At 42.6% G+C, this 17253-nt stretch overlaps 2 protein-coding genes across 7 annotated transcripts in view; one reads left to right on the top strand and one right to left on the bottom strand.

Moving 5' to 3' along the window:
- CRYZL1 (crystallin zeta like 1) overlaps window positions 1–9919 on the bottom strand; it is a 38741-nt gene extending 28822 nt beyond the window's left edge. Inside the window, exons 1-2 of one of the 3 annotated variants that reach the window (XM_045785561.2) lie at window positions 9816–9895; window positions 7392–7421 (exon numbers count right to left, since the gene is read on the bottom strand). The gene's annotated coding sequence lies outside the window, so the exon portion shown is untranslated. Of the gene's footprint in view, window positions 1–7391; window positions 7422–9815 lie in introns of all 3 variants that reach the window. The other 2 variants (XM_045785560.2, XM_045785562.2) reach the window with 2 other exon arrangements.
- Window positions 9920–10606: 687 nt separating this feature from the next.
- ITSN1 (intersectin 1) overlaps window positions 10607–17253 on the top strand; it is a 214813-nt gene continuing 208166 nt past the window's right edge. The window contains exons 1-2 of one of the 4 annotated variants that reach the window (XM_045785563.2): window positions 10607–10851; window positions 15458–15604. The gene's annotated coding sequence lies outside the window, so the exon portion shown is untranslated. The remainder of the gene's footprint in view (window positions 10852–15457; window positions 15605–17253) is intronic. The other 3 variants (XM_045785564.2, XM_087861773.1, XM_045785565.2) reach the window with 3 other exon arrangements.

A 17253-nucleotide genomic window follows, 5' to 3' on the forward strand; every position in this document is an offset into this window, starting at 1 on the left:
GGTCCACTTATACATGGATTTTTTTTTTATAGTACAGTACTGTAAATGTATTTTCTCTTCCTTATGATTTTTTTTCTTTTTCTTTTAAATGATTGTATTTATTTATTTGAGAGACAGAGTGAATGAGAGTGACAGAGAACACGAGCAAGGGGAGGGGCTGAGGGAGAGGGAGGAGCAGACTTCTTACTGAGCAGGGAAGGCAGACGCCTACCCGACTGAGGCCCTCCTTATGATTTTCTTAATAAGATTTTCTTTTCGGTAGCTTACTTTATTGTAAGCATACAGAATATAATACATATAACATAGAAAATATGTGCTGTTACCAATAAGGCTTCCAGTCGACTGTAGGCTATTAGTAGTTAAGTTTCTGGGGAGTCAAAAGTTATCTGCAGATTTTCAACCATTTGGAAGGTTGGTTCTCCTAATCCCAGACTTGTTCAGGGGTCAACTATAATTCTATGGCAAGACTATTTTTTTATTTTATTTTATTTTTATTTTTTTAAATGATTTATTATATTATGTTAGTCACCATACAGTACATCCCCGGTTTCTGATGTAAAGCTCGATGATTCATTAGTTGCGTATAACACCCAGTGCACCATGCAATACGTGCCCTCCTTACTACCCATCACCAGCCTATCCCATTCCCCCACCCCCCTCCCCTCTGAGGCCCTCAGTTTGTTTCTCAGAGTCCATAGTCTCTCATGTTTCATTCCCCCTTCTGATTACCCCCCTTCTTTATCCCTTCCTTCCCCTACCGATCTTCCTAGTTCTTATGTTCCATAGATGAGAGAAATCATATGATAGTTGTCTTTCTCTGCTTGACTTATTTCACTTAGCATTATCTCCTCCAGTGCCATCCAAGTTGCAGCAAATGTTGAGAATTCGTTCTTTCTGATAGCTGAGTAATATTCCATTGTATATATGGACCACAACTTCTTAATCCAGTCATCTGTTGAAGGGCATCTTGGCTCCTTCCACGATTTAGCTATTGTGGACAACGCTGCTATGAATATTGGGGTGCATATGGCCCTTCTCTTCACTATGTCTGTATCTTTGGGGTAAACACCCAGTAGTGCAATGGCTGGATCACAGGGTAGCTCAATTTTTAACTTTTTAAGGGCCCTCCACACTGTTTTCCAGAGTGGCTGTACCAACTTGCATTCCCACCAACAATGTAGATGGCAAGACTATTTTTTTAAATATAAATTTTATAGAAGAATAAAATATACACAGCCAAGTTCATGGATCCTAAATGTATAGCTCACTGCATATTGCAAAGTGAATATGGCCATGTCACAGCAAGGAAATGGCATCACTAGAACTCCAGAAGTTTCCTCATTCCCCTTATAGTCACCACCTTCCCCTGTGAAGGATACTCAACATCCCAAGTTTCAAACAGATTAGTTTTGTCTGTTTTTGACTTTATACAAGTGAAATCATACTCCTTCATGTCTGGTTTCTTTCTCTCAATATTACATTTGTGAGCATCATCTATGTTGTTTCCTGTATTGTGGTTCATTCTCACCCTTGTTATGCTATATTCTATTTTGTGATTAAATCATTATTTACCCATTCCACTAAACATTTGATTGTTTCTAGTTTGGGTCTTTTACAAACTATCTTATTAAGAACATTCTTTTTTTCTTGGACATTTATTTTTTTTAATTTAATTTTATTTAGATTAATTAACATATAGCGTATTATGAGTTTCAGAGGTAGAGGTAGGTCCGATATTAATTCTATCTGTTTGGTTGCAGGTGTGTGTACGTCAGTGTTGGCTGCGGTGGCAGGGGAGAGGGGAAAGATCTAAGCATAGATACAGCAGCTATGTATTCCCTACAATTCTTTTTTTAAGATTTTATTTTATTTTTCTAAGTAATCTCCACACCCAATGTGGGGCTCAAACTCACAACTCTTGAGATCAAAAGTTGCAGTTCTACCAACTTGAGCCAGCCAGTCGCCCCTCCTTACAACTTTAAATCCAACCTCTTCTGCTTGGTTTTCAAGGCTGTCTAAAATGCATACTCACTGTCTCTAACCTACTTTACTCCCCTGTCTTTCTAACACACGTTCTCTTTCTGAGCTGGTCAGTGTGACCTCACACCATCTGGTCATCCCGGTCTCAGGACTTCCAGGCATTGCTTTTTCTCTGAGACTGTGCCAAACTTACTCTACAGATTCTGCCAACTGAATACAACTCAAGTCCTACTCCTTCTCTGAAATCACACCCAGCGACACGCAATCTACCGTATCTGTTCCATGCTTCCAGATTTCGTTACATACCAACAAACAAAACCGTACTTTATTTGCTTACTAACTAGAAGGTTTTCCCAGCCATTGCTTGGAAGAATCAATATCTATTATTATTAAATAAAGAAATCACTGCTCCTTCCAGTCTGGAGCTACTAGTAGTTCCTTTTTGAAAAATGAAACGATTGCATCAACACCTTGATTTCAAAGTAATTCTGGAAGCCACTGTCTTCTCTGCCCAATGCATCTTTTTTTTCTTTTTTTTTTAAAGTTTATTTACTTCTTTTAGTAATCTCTTTACCGAACATGGGGTTCGAACTCAAAACCTAGAGATCAAGAGTCGCATGCTCCTCTGACTGAGCCAGCCAGGCAGGCGCCCCTGTGCAATGCATCTTAAAACATATAGCATGTTTCCCAGATTACCATTCACATGAACCTCATACAGCATGTGCTCCAATTTCAAAGACTCTAGAAGATAAGGCTTGTTTGTATCCCCAGTGCCCCCTAAAGCAAATATTATATACACAATAATGTCAACATTTTTAGTCAAATTGGCCTAAATGGTTCCTCCAAATTAAGTTAAAATTGGCCTGATTAGGGGCACCTGGGTGGCTCAGTCATTAAACGTCTGCCTTCGGCTCAGGGCGTGATCCGGGGTTCTTGGGATTGAGCCCCGCATCAGGCTCCTCTGCTGGGAGCCTGCTTCTTCCTCTCCCACTCCCCCTTCTGTGTTCCCTCTCTCGCTGGCTGTCTCTCTCTCTCTGTCAAATAAATAAATAAAATCTTAAAAAATAAAATAAAATAGGCCTGATTAGTAGGAAAAAAAGTAGTTTAGTTGGTCCAATAAAAAACCACGTGGGAACAAAAATATCCTCAAAGTTACAAAGTGAAGAAAGAAAAGTGTTTTTAGAAAAGTGGCTAGGAGAAAATTGAGGAAATGTTATTTACTTGTTTTGCAGAACACCAAAAGGAATACTGAATTCTTAACATTAAGAAAATGGTAGAATGGACAGTATAGTTTCTCAGGCGCTGGTCTAGATTAAATGGAACACTTAGTCTACTATTTAGTAAAATTTTTATCGAATGTGAAGATATTTGCACACAGAAAATAAAATAGCTGAGTATTTTTTTTTTTTTAATTTTTTTACAGAGGGAGAGAGAGAGGGAAGGGGAGGGGCAGAGAGAGAGAGAGAGAATCTTTAGCAGTGATGCCGGGCTCGATCCCACAACCTTGAGATCATGACCTGAGCTGAAATCAAGATGCTTAACTGACTGAGCCATCCAGGTGCCCCGAAATAGCTGAATATTTTATAAAATAAAAATATAAATTGAGATATATAATACTTGCGCCATTTCCAAGAATGAATGTCATGCAAAACTTCAAAATTATATGTTCTGTAAACTTTGTGAAAAGTGCTACATAAAACTTTTAAATGAAAATAAACCTGTTTAAAAACATAGGCTAATATGCCCTATAAAAAGCATAGATTTTATATTTTTTTCAGGTACATCAGATTTTAAATATATTTGACATAAGTCCACAAATTGAGAATTATGTTTTTAATACTTTAAATTTTTATAATGGTCACACATTAAACCTATTAAAAAATCTGGAGAAGCAAGTATCAAGACACCTGTTTTGGGGCACCTGGCTGGCTCAGTCGGTGGAGCACGTGACTCCTGATCTTGGGACTGTGAGTTCAAGCCCCATGTTGGGTGTAGAGATTACTTAAAAATAAAATCCTAACAAAAAATCTTAAAAGATACCTTTTTTTTTTTTTTTAAATTTATTTATCTGAGAGACAGAGAGCACATGAGTGGTGGGGAGGGGCAGACGAGGTGAAGCAGACTCCAGGCTGAGCAGGGAAGCCCCGTGTAGGGCTCCATCCCAGGACCCCAGGATCATGACCTGAGCCAAAGGCAGACACTTAACCAACTGAGCCACCCAGGCACCCAAAGACACTTATTTTAAATAATTTTTGGTGCAAACACTTGAATATAATGCTTCAAGAAAGCAGTTAATAAAAATACTGATCTTTAAAGGGATTTCTAAAAAGCCAATGGAAAGAAACTTTGAATGGTTTCATCTTCATTATAACAGCGGCGTGGACTCCATTTGGTCTTCTACTACACTTCATTTCTCAAGGAGCTCATCTATTAATACTTGTAAACAAAACCTCTACAGATTATTCCTTATCTACACTTTCAGACCAAAAGTGTTCTGAGAGTATCAGGTCTAGCTCAAATTCAACAGACATAAAACTCGAGTCATCTTGGGACACCTGGGTGGCCCTGGCGACTGACTCTTGATTTCAGCTCAGGTCACGATCTGGGGTTGTGGGATCGAGCCCCACACCTGGCTCTGTGCTCCTTGGAGTCTGCTTGTCCCTCTCCCTCTGCTCCTCCCCCCCAATCTCTCTAAAAATAAATAAAATCCTTTTTTTTTTTTTTAAAGATTTTTATTTATTTGAGAGAGAGAGCACAAGCAGGGAGGAGGGACAGAGGGAAGAGGAGGGGCACAGGGAGAAGCAGGCTCCCCACTGAGCAGAGAGCCTGACGTAGGACTCGATCCCAGGACCCTGGGATCACGATCCCGGGATCATGACCTGAGCTGAAGGCAGGCACTTAACCCACTGAGCCACCCAGGTATGCAATAAATAAAATCTTTAAAAACAAAACAAAACAAAACTGGAGTCATCTTTTCCCAAAACAACACTTTGTGGTACTAATCTTCAGTCATCAGGGATATTTTAGAGCCTATCATAACTCCTCCCTCTGTATTAGGTTATTGACCCAAATTTCCTTTTCCTTTATGATGTCCTGGCTCACCTGTTCATTTTTGGTTTTGATGGGTGTTAGCACAAGGGATGTGCTAACATTGAAATGCCTCAAGCCTCAACGATGGCCACACACTGCTGGGTGGCTTCATTTTCTCCCCTCATTCAATCCATCTATGGAAATCTTAATTCCTGAAAGTCCAAACTCTTATATGCTCACATTCCTATTAGTCCCCAATACAAACTTTGCAATATTGTGGCCACTTGGGGTCAGGATTCAGTTACAGTATTTCTTTTTTTTTCTTTTCTTTTTTTTTTTTTTAAAGATTTTATTTATTTATTCGACAGAGATAGAGACAGCCAGCGAGAGAGGGAACACAAGCAGGGGGAGTGGGAGAGGAAGAAGCAGGCTCATAGCGGAAGAGCCTGATGTGGGGCTCGATCCCATAACGCCAGGATCACGCCCTGAGCCGAAGGCAGATGCTTAACCGCTGTGCCACCCAGGCGCCCCCCAGTTACAGTATTTCTAACCAACCCTCTTTTTAAGGAAATCAAGGATATATTGTCAAGCAGTAGGCTACAGAAAAAACATGAATTCAACAAAATTTGGCCCCATATGTTCATCATCGTGTCAGGACTGGTGCACAACATTATTATACTAGCCAGCTGGACTGTGAGGGGGTAACTCTTAAGTTACATTGAAGAGGTGATTTAATATTAAGTTTTAACAATGTTCTTAATCTGTGAGAATTTTCATAAGTATCCACATATCAGATAAAGAAATATGTCAAACGACATGCTCAACTATTTGGTTAAAATTTTTGGTTAGCATAATCAAAGTAACTAGCTGGAGCTTTGGTTCAAGTCATTATGTTGCAGGTTGTGGAGAATGGTAGTCCTAACTAGGTAAGTTCCCTCTGCTTTTTTTCCTTCAAGATTTTATTTATTTGTTTGAGAGAGAGAGTGAGAGAAAGCATGATTAGGGGGAGGGAGAGGGAGAAACAGACTCCTCATTGAGCAGGGCTCCATCCTGAGCCGAAGGCAGATGCTTAACCCACTGGGCCACCCATGTGCCCCAGCTCCCTCTGCTTCTTAAAGAGGGAGGTAAATGCATGGTTGTAACAATTGGAGGACAACTCTTCACTGTGTAGGCAACGGTCTCTAGGAATCTGTGTATTCTAAGGACACTCCGCATAAACAGTTAGTACACAGGCATTTTGCTGCATACAACTGCATTAACTGCATAAAACTCCTGACAAGATGGGAACAGAAGACACTGTGATAGGGCTCACACCTGGCTACACCCTGAAAAGCTTTTCTAGCTAATAACAGGTGTTATAAGAACTCTCTTTGGGGAGGGGGAGAGGGGCTGAGGGAGAGGGAGAGAGTGAATCCCAAGTAGGCTCTGTGCCCAGTGGAGCTGGACACCGGCTTGATCTCGCCACCTGAGATTATGATCTGAGCCCAAATCAAGAGTTGGATGTTTTTTGTTTTTTTTTAGATTTTTAAAAATTTTATTTATTTGACAGAGAGACGGCCAGTGAGAAAGGGAACACAAGCAGGGGGAGTGAGAGAGGAAGAAGCAGGCTCCCAGCGGAGAAGCCCGATGTGGGGCTCGATCCCAGAACACCGGGATCACGCCCTGAGCCGAAGGCAGACGCTTAACGAATGAGCCACCCAGGAGCCCCAAGAGTTGGATGTTTAACTAAGTGAGCTGCCCAGGTGCCCCAAGAACTTTCTACTTTCACATTTTAGGTATTTAATTTAAAACTTTGGAAAATTCATGAAAGTTGCATGGTCCCTATCACTAGAGGGATTTAAACAGAGGCTGGATACACATTTACAGCGGCTTCATAAACAGGATCCAAGCATCAGTTGAAGAGGATGGGGGATATGATGACCATATTAAAGCTACAGCCTCTTCTGATTATGGCAATGGTGTGATGCGATGAATGACCTTTTCCTCTTTACGCTAGCTTAGTCATGGGACACTGGGACAATGCAGGGGGTGATGAGGGATATAAGCAATGGAGGGGTCCTTTCTAAATCTCTAGCACACTCTCCCTTCTCCAATTGATTTCAACAATCATTTTTTAACTAACATTCCTGCAGTTTGTAAATGCTTATTTAATTCTCCAATCTACTACAGAATCTTTAAGAAACCATTTCTTGCTTCAGAAGCAAAAAAGAAATTGTGATTTTGATTAAATATTTACTAATAAATCCACAATGAAGAGAAAATAATTTACAAGGTGTGTCTTTCTTAACAATGTGTAAAAATAGGAAAAATTATTTTGCAAAATATTGTATTTTAGCATGTGTAGATATGTGTATTTTTGCTCTTCTAACCATAAAACTCACCTTAGCTCAGCACAGTACCATTCAGCAGGCCTAGAAAAATCATAATGTTGTCTTTGAAATATTCAGTGTAAAGTTCACAGGAGTAAGCATTATTTTTAATAATAATAATAAAAAGATGTAACCACAAAAAAAAAAAAAAAAACCAAAAAAACACTGTGACACCACAGTGAAGTATTTTAGAAATTTCCAAGCTTTCCCATTCCTCTTTCTTCAGAGTGGTACACAAATGAATCAAGACATTACTGCCCAGGATACAGTACTGGGGAAATAGTATCTTATATTATTTATAATACAGCATGGAGGGGCACCTGGGTTGCTCAAGTGGTTAAGCCTCCGACCCTTGGTTTCAGCTCAGGTCATAATCTTGGGGTCGTGAGATCGAGCCCCTGAGTCGGGCTCTGCGCTCAGCACAGAGTCTGCTTGTCCCTCTTCCTCTGCTTCTCTCCACATGTGTGCACGCGCTCTGTCTCTCATAAATAAAAAAAAAAATTTTTTTTAAAGAAAGATTTATAATACAGCATGGAGATGGCTCAGTCGGTAGAGCATGCAAATTTTTCAAAAAAAGACTATTTATTTATTTTAGAGCTAAATAGAGAGAGAGCATGAGCAGGGGGAGAGGGACAAGCAGACTCTGTGCCGAGTGCAGAGCCCAACCCCGGGCTCCATTCCACCACTCTGAGACCACAACCCAAGCCAAATCAAGAGTTGGACACTCAACCAAGACCCCTAGGTACCCCTAGAACATGCAACTCTTGATCTCAGGGTCCTGAATTCACGCCCCATGTAGGGCGAGAGCTTACTGAAAAAAAAAATATACATATATATATAGCATGGAATATTTATAATACTACCAAAGTATGTCACTCCAACTGATAGGCAAATTGACCTTGCATGAAGAAACCCTCTCTGTTTCAACTTGAGCATTTCATCAGCCATAAACTGGAGCAGAGGCATCAATGAAGTAAAATTATTGATTAAAAAATAATAATCATACACTGCAGTGGTTGACAGGATTTAGAAGTCAAAACTGACCCAAGTTTGAATCCTGGTTGAATTGCTGGCTGTATGGCTTTAGGCTACTCAATCTCAACCTTCTAGATCTTAGATTCCACATCTACAAAATATAGCAGTAGTTACCTACAAGGGTTGTTGTAAAGAAGCAATACCAGCAAAGCACTCAGTACAACACCTGTCACAAAATAACCGTTCGGTAAGTGTTGGCTATTTTTACTATTATTTCTGCAAATTGGGCAGAGAGCCTCTCTAAAGTAGTTCCCAGGCCCATCTCGCAGAGCAACAAAGGGTTTGGTTACATGCAACCGTTTGAGCTTTAACACCTTTTAATTTCTGCAGGGGACACCTATACCTCCTGGACCTGCGCAGTCCAGTAACAGTGGCCACTAGTCCACAGGTGGCTAAGGAACATTTGAACTGTGTCTAATCAGAACTGAGACGTGTCGTCAAGGTAAAACACACATTAGATTTCAAAGACACTTAAAAAAAAAAAAAAAAAAAAAAAGAACTGGGACGCCTGGCTGGCTCAGTCCGTAGATCAAGCGACTCTTGATCTCGGGGTTGTGAGTTCAAGCTCCACGTTGGGCGTAGAGTATAACAAATACAAGAATTTATAATATTTCAATTTTAAAGTATTTGATTATGGGTTGAAATGATAAATTTTGGATATACTGGGTTAAACGAAACGTTGTTAAAATTAATTTCACGTGTTTCTTTTCATGTTTTTTAATGTGGTTACCAGAAAATTTAAAATTAAGCGCCTCGCGTTATGTCTGTATCGAACAGAGCTGATGTAGAACTCCCCGTTACTCAGAACGTGGACTAGCAGTACTCGGGAGTTTGTGAGAAATGCAGAGTCTCAGGCCCCGCCCAGACCTACAAATTCAGCATCTGCACTTCAACATGTTTCTGAGGTGATTCTCACGCACAGCTCCAGGGTTTTTCGCTGCTTCTCTTAAGACGGCAAAGCCGGCCGTATAATCACGTAAATGAGAATACACTTGCTTTAGGTAATTGTTCACCGAAAAAGGAAAGTGAAGGAGGAAAGAGCGGTGGCAGAGGAGTACGGGAGAAAGAAAAAGAAACGCAAATTATAGGAACAAAAAGAAAGCTGGGGGCAAAAATCCAACCTGGGAGATTCACTGAAAGGGACCTTTGACTTTTGCTTCTATAAAGGGAGGGAGATGCAAACTGAGATAAAACCTACAATCAAAACCTGTAAGGACCAGGAAATTGTCAAGTCTTTCCCGCCCCTCAGCGGCCCCCGCTAAGCTAGGCCTGGGCCCGAGGAGGTCTGGGGTTGGGGCGCAGCACCAACCACCATTCACCCCAGGGTTGCACGGTTCCTCGAGGCGTCCAAAGCACAAAGCCCCGCTTCCCAAGACACAGAACCGGGGTCCCGGGGCTCACCTGCCTCCGAGCCGCCCCAACGGCCTGCGCCTTCGCCACCGCCACCTTGGAGTCCTTTTGGAGAGGGCCCCGTCCCCGCTGGCCCAGGCGCTGCTCCCATTGGTCAGGCTTCTCGTCACTCTTCGACCGGAGGCTGTGGAGAACGCCATAGCAACCGAACTCGGAACTACATCTCCCGGAATGCTCCGCCAGGAGAAGCGTCGCGCCAGGGGCTACCAATAAATGGGCGAAATGGTAATCTCCCGGATAGGTTCCGTTTTATGCAAATTTTCATTAAAGACCACACCCTTCCTCATTCCAACCGTGTGCCCTATCGCCTTCCCTGGACTGTAACCCGCCTCTTTTTCGCTTCTACGCTGTTCTCTCGTTTAAAACCTTTTGTAACTAATTTAGTTGAGTGCATCCTAACTAATGCCTCTCACGACAACGGAGAGATGCACCAAAACCGTGGAACAAAATCTCCATAAGCCCCACCTGGGAAATCCCCCCGCAAGAAGCTTTAGGTTACGCCTTCTGGGAAGGGGGCGGGGAGAAAAGGCAGTTCTAGTCCTACCCCCTTTGCGCTTACTGATTGGTTGATTTGGCTGTCACTCCATCCTCTTCCTTTTTTTTGAATTACCTCCTCCCTCGTTCCCGCGGTGGGCGGGGGTAGCGGTAGGGGGCGGCGAGGAGGTGCGGACCCCTTCTTCCGATTGGAGGACTGTCCGTTCCCACCCATCTGTGGGCGGAGATGGAGGGGTGGATGGGGGCGGGAGAGGCAGCGGAGGGAGATGAGGAGATAGGTGGGAGCGAGGGAGCGAGGGAGGGAGCGAAGGAGGTAGAGAAGAGCGGAGGAGAGGGGAGGGAGCGCAGCTTGGTTGCTCCGTAGTACGGCGGCTCGCGAGGGAGAATCCCAAGCGGGCTCCGGGACGCACGGACAGGCGGGCAGGCGGGCGGGGATGGTGTGCGGGGCTGCGGCTCCTGCGTCCCTCCCCGCGGCGAGTGAGCTGCACTGATTTGTCCCTGGGGCGGCAGCGCGGACCCGCCTGGAGATGAGGTGAGGAGCGGGCTTGACGGCGGCGGCCTGGACGGGGAGGTGGCGGGGGCGGGGGTCGGCGCGATGGCCGCCCCGGGAGCCCGTCCCTCGGGCCGGCGCGCGTCCCTCGGGCCGCCCTTCAGCCTTTGCCGCGCGCCGGGGAGGCGCGGCACCGGCCGCTCCTGCGCCTCGTCCTTCCCCATCCTCCCGGGGGTGGCGGCGGGGCGGCCGGCTGGCCGGCGCCGGGAGGCCAGGACGCCGCGGCGGGCCGAGGGGGTGGCGGCCGCTGGACGGGCTTCGGGCTGAATGCGCGTCCGCAGCCCTGGCCGGCCGAGCGGGGTCCCTCCCTCCCCAGGGGGCGTGGGGGCGGCCGGCCCTTCCAGGGCTGACCTCGCTGCCCTCGGCCGCCTGAGCGTGGCGGGTTGGCCGAGCCTCGCCTCCCCGCCAGCCTCTCGGGGATCCGGAGCTCGCGGGGAGCGGCATCGCGCCGCCCGCCTCTCTCTCGGGCCTCGAGTCTCCGGCTCATCTCTTTTTCTCTGTCGTGTGCCTGCAAAATCCCTGTCAGTGAAGGGCAGTCAATGCCGTTTGGCCCTAAGTCGTCCCGCCGGGGCTGACTCTGATGGTATTTAACAGAAAGCGGCTCTCCTTTCGGTGGGAGCGCGTCCCCGGGGTCTGCTGCTTCTCCTTCCCTTCTTTACGCACAGACACGGTCTTATGGTGTGGACCCAGGGCACAATTGCGGTCTCTTCTTGCTTGAACGAGGAAATGTAATCAGAATCCCCAGGAAAAGGAAACCGACGAGGAATGCGTTGCACCTTCCTTTACTTCTGTTTGCCTTTGGATTAGAAAACAACTTCGCAGATAATATTTCCTATGGGCATCTTTTGTTGTGATTCAGACTGAAGAAGGCTTTGCTTTTGAAGAAATAAATTAGCGTCTTTTTCTGTTGGGTGGGAGGCTGTGGAGATTTTTGATAGCCTCTTAATATGAAAGTTTCCTTTAGAACTTTGTCATCATCAGTGCTATTCTGAAGGCAGCACCAGCCTGAAATTTTAAATATATGCGAACTCCGGACAGATGCGTTTCTTTGTGCTTATCTCCTGGCATCCTCCTCTTGCTATTTCCGTGGTCAAACGTACAAATAGTATAAGCAAGTACAATAAAAAGAACAGATAATAAAAACAAATACCATACAAACAGATGCATCTGGAAAATCTCAATTCGGTTAACGGAGAGGCAATGTTACTAATCCCTTTGAACGGATGAAGAACAGGCTCAGGGATCTCTCATGGATTAGGTAGGTAGTGGACAGGATCTGAGGTTAGGAACTGGGGCCAGGACCCAGCAGGCCAGCTGGTTTGTGAAGTGCTACTCTTAACCTCTAAAATGGGAGGGATGTATTTGTCTGGGTACCTTTATTTTTAGATGATTTAAGGTGCAGAAACTTAAAACCCTCCCTCAAGGTGAGGATTTCTACCGATCTCTCAGAACAAGATGCTGTTTTTCCTTAAATTTTTTTTTCTGGTTTACATGACATATTTATGTTGTACTGATGGGTGTTTGCTTGTTATAACTAAAAATGCACGTATTTCTAAAATGGAAGGGAATTTTTTCTGTAGCAGGTTGGTAAAGAACCGAGGAACTTTTAAGTAATCTAAATTGGAAATGAGGGACGCTAATTTAGTGGTGGCATTAAAACTATTTAAAACTATTTGAAGTAGCTCCACTAAGGAGCATTTCTGATAGATTTTTTAAAAAATGGTATTTCTTTATCTAAGAATGTATCTGTTGAAATTGCTGAGGCACATGGCACCTTCACAATACTCTATTATTATTATTCTGCCTGAGTAGGAGAGGAAATGAACAAATTTTTGATGTACTTTGGAACCCTGTGGATTGTTCAGATACTAAGCATTGTGAAATAGGGCATAAAATGAGTGGTAGCAAGTTCTGTGAAATGTTTGTCCCTCTTAGCATTTTTTTTTTTTTTTTTGCAGTTGACTAGAAATTTCCTTTTTCTTAATGCTTATCTCTTCTGTTGGTAGAACTGAAGTTCATCTTTGCATCAAATGCCTACATTGAGGCAAATTCAAATCTCATAAGACATTAAGGAGGAGGTGCTGGTAAATTGCTCCATTCTTACTCATCTTTTTAATTTGCTGGATTTGTGAATTATACAGAACTAATTACATGAGGGTTGGGTTTATGTTACTCAGTTCAAATTCCACTGCCATAGAGCTATTCTCTTCTGAATGATCATTTCCTTCTGAATGGCTCCACTTACTGGTGGGTTTCTCAAAGACCGGAGCTCAGATCACTTAGATCAGCATTATGTGAGGTTCTTGTTTAAACAGAGGTTTTTTTGTCACCTCACCTTAGAATCAAACTCTTGGAGGTGGGGCCCTGGAATCGTTTTTTTTTTTTTTTTTAAGATTTTATTTATTTATTTGACAGAGATAGAGACAGCCAGTGAGAGAGGGAACACAAGCAGGGGGAGTGGGAGAGGAAGAAGCAGGCTCACAGCAGAGGAGCCTGATGTGGGGCTCAATCCCATAACGCCGGGATCACGCCCTGAGTCGAAGGCAGGCGCCCAACCGCTGTGCCACCCAGGCGCCCCTGGAATCGGTTTTTTAAACAAGTTCTGCAGGAATTTCTCCTGGGATAGTCTAGTTGGAGAACAGCTGACGCTCTGCTTCCTTCTCTCTGAGCATCTCCTAGGACCATCTCCTGAAGTAGACAGCAGATATTTTAAGTAACAGACCAAGTTTTATACCTTAGGCTGTTAATGAAAAACTGACTACGACCTTCAGATAGATAATTCACCTATAATAAAGGTTTCAGAAAAGCAGAGATTTCGGCACATCATTCTATCTCCAGCGCCTAGAATAGTGCCTGGAGGAACGCCATTAAATATTTATGAGTGAATAACATGGCAATGAGACCACATTTGAAAACCTTTTCTTGTAAAATAAATCTTATTACTTAGTCACTGATTTTATAAATTAGGAGCCACATGTACTATGCCCAGTCATTTCTGTAAGTTTGGTTGGCTCTGAAATGAGAGAACCTTTCCCAGCATAGACTGCTCAAGGAGATCAAACTGGAAAGAAGGCTCCTATCAAAATACTGCTAAGAGACTCAAAATTTTAAGTCACAGTGTAGTGGTAAATTAGTATGTTATCACTATCTCAAAATACCGTTTTGTAAGCAATGATAAGCCCAAATAATGCTGTAAAAATTGGTTTACAAAAAATACAGAAAATTAGTATGCTTTCCAATTTCATTTTTCAGGCTAATAAAATATGACCTTCATTCCTTTCTTTCAGAATCCAGTGTAGGGCCGCATAAATAACAGTTTCTGTTATATAGTTGAAAGTGCTGAACAGTTAGGAATAAAATTTCTAGAGGATATTGGGTTTGACTGCATAGTCTATGACTTTGATCTAGTCCCTTAACATTTCAATGTCTCAGTTTTTTCGGCTGAATGGGAATGATAATAGTAGGTTAAGTTTAAATACTTACGAGTGCTTACATAAGTTCTTAAGATATGTTCATTTAATAAATGATAATTATGATGATGATAAGGAATTGGGGTATTTAAAAATATATAAAACTTAAAAACTAACCCATTTAATTTTTGTACTGCTGTACTTGATTGTAGAAATCCATCGCTTGAAGTCTCTTGCTAATTTCTTGATACTAAATATGTATAATTTTTAATTGGATAACTAGCCATTAAAAGTATCTAATAGACCATCAAGTATTATGTAAATTTAAGTTTTTTTCTAAATAAAGATAACTTGTCATCACTTTTAGCTTCATTGTCTATTTCAGAACCAAACTGCTTATCAGTTCATATCCCTTGTAAAGAGTTGCATCTTTATGGTAGAAAAATTGAAATACAGAAAAGTAAAAACTATAAAATACTCATAAATCCACTACCTTGGCATGTATCTCTCCAAAACCTCTTTTTTTGTGTTCATGTGGCTTTTTATATACAATTTTTGGTAGCAAATATGGGATCTTGCTATACATGATTATTTTGTAACTTTTTTTTTGGCTTAATATGTTATCGTGAATCTTTCCATGTCTATATTGTCAGTTATAATAGTAATAATAACTGAAGATTCCATTTCATACAACGGTGATAATTTAACCAATTAATTTTTATCAGACATTATTAGTTTGTTTCCTTTTCCCCCCACTGTTGTAACTCTGCAGTGACTATTCCATACACCGTTGTGTATACCTGTGAGATTTTTTTCTGTAGCATAAGTTTCTAGAAGTGGATTTGCTGAATCAAAGTACAGTATATGCTAACTTTAAGATTTTTTGATACATATTGCCACTTAGAAAGGTTGTAGCAATTTACGTCTCTACCGTCCTGATTGAGAGTTCTGTTTTCTTCCCTCCTTTTTTTTGGGAATGACTTAACCAGTGACAAACCTAGTGAATTATTATTTTTAGGAGGAAGAAAGGGATGTTAATGTGATGTGTTCAGGAGTGTGATCTGGAAAGTCAGAAAATTTGTACACCAATAACAGTGACAGCTAACATTTAGCAAGTCCTTTTACGTCATTTGATAAACACTAACTCACTCAATCTTCACAAAACCATCCTTTTTTAGATGAATATGCCTTGGAAACTGAGGTACCAGCAGTGAAGGAACGTAAAGAGCCAGCAAGTGGCCGCCCAGGTGTGTACTTCCGGAGCCCAGACTTTCAGTCACAGCGCTGGACTGCCTGTTCCCTGGACACGATTTATAGACATTAGGGTATTTTTACATTTCTGATTTCAGTTTTGGAATAACCTAGAGGTTCCCTGATGTGTATTAATTTAAAGATTTGAGTCCCTCTCATTGAAAAGTGAGTTGTGTAAGTTAGCTCACAAATAAGCCTTGTCTACTGTCTAACGTTCATCTCTCGGAGCATGTTATCCTTGTTATCCTTTCCAATGTGGTGGTTTTCCGAAAGTGCCCCTGATGAAAAGCAGGGTTAGAGTCCCAGAGAAGACTAGTGAAATTTGAAAAGACGGTTCACTTGTAATGCGTGGCCTTGCCTTGGAAAGGACTACATGTAGATGTATGATCAGGGAGACAGCTGGGAGTCTGTCCAAACATTCCCGCATTGGCCAGTTTGGAGATTTGAAGCGGCCTGTGGAAGTTCACTTCAGGAATGTGAAGGCCTCACTGAGAGAGAGATGTCACGGATCCATTGGGGAGATTGTTCAACAAAACAAAACAAAACAAAACACAACCGTTCTATTAATAAATATGATGGTGGAATATCATTAACATTTTGTGGCCCTCTAACAAGGTGAATTTGAAACAGGAGAATCTATTTGAATTCATTAGTGCTCTTTGGACCTTTTTCTAGTAGAATGAATAATCGGCCGCTTATCTTACTAGCTTACTGCCCAGAGAGAGCATTGGTGAAATTGTTTGGGCTTTAGCTCTCTGGCCTGAGTTTGCTTGTACTGAGGGAGGACTGCCACAGCTCCGTTTTAAGCTGGTCGCTAAAACCCGTTCTCACTATTGCGTAGTGTGGGGCTCCACCGAGGTGGTGTGGGAATAGTACCGAGTACCCTTCACTCTTGGCTGAGTGGTAGAGCCAGGAGTTGAACTGAGGGGTGTGATGGAGTTTTGGATTCAGCTGAATAGGACTGTGAAAATAACAAGGTCGTAGCAGTTGGTCAGTAGTTGTTGTTTTTTTATCCTTGGTGGTTAAAATGAAACGTCCTCTCCTTATTACAGGAGGGCAGTGCTTTCGATCCTCTTGCTTTAATGGACATTTGCCTTGTGTCTCTGTCAGTGATGGTCTTGTTCATCACGGATTTGCAAGACATGGATGTAGCTCGTGGAAGTGAATGCAGCCAAGTGGCTTTTAGTGCGATGCTTTAACCATCCTAGTTAAGGAGGACACTGAATTTTAAAGATTTTATTTATTTATTTGAGGGGAGAGGTGGGGGAGAGGCAGAGGGAGAGGGAGAGAGAATTCCAAGCAGACTCCACGCAGAGCGGGGAGCCCGCCGTGGGGCTCAATCTCAGGACCCTGAGACCATAACCTGAGCTGAAACCAAGAATCGGAGCCTCAATCAACTGAGCCACTCAGGTGCCCCAAGGAGGGCACTGATTCTTATGATAAAAGCATTGGAAACACGTTGTTTGTGGGATCCATTTGTTTTGTCTTTGTGTGTGTGCATGTGTCTAGGGCTAATTACTTTTCTCTGAGGCAAATTTCCTGAGCGGTTACATTGTTCTAACAAGGGCAGTGTTTTGTATTATAAGTCATTGTAGAAACACACACACACCATTTCTGTATGTTATCTGTAGTAAGAGTCTGTTCATTGTGGCTCCACTGTTTTATAAAAATCCACTTCTGTAAACTTAAGATAAAAGATTTTGAAAACAAGTAGTCTTTCAGT

Source organism: Ursus americanus, chromosome 4 (genome assembly GCF_024610735.1).
Source record: "Ursus americanus isolate L20-20 chromosome 4, mUrsAme1.1.p, whole genome shotgun sequence".
NCBI classification, from domain to species: Eukaryota; Metazoa; Chordata; class Mammalia; order Carnivora; family Ursidae; genus Ursus; species Ursus americanus.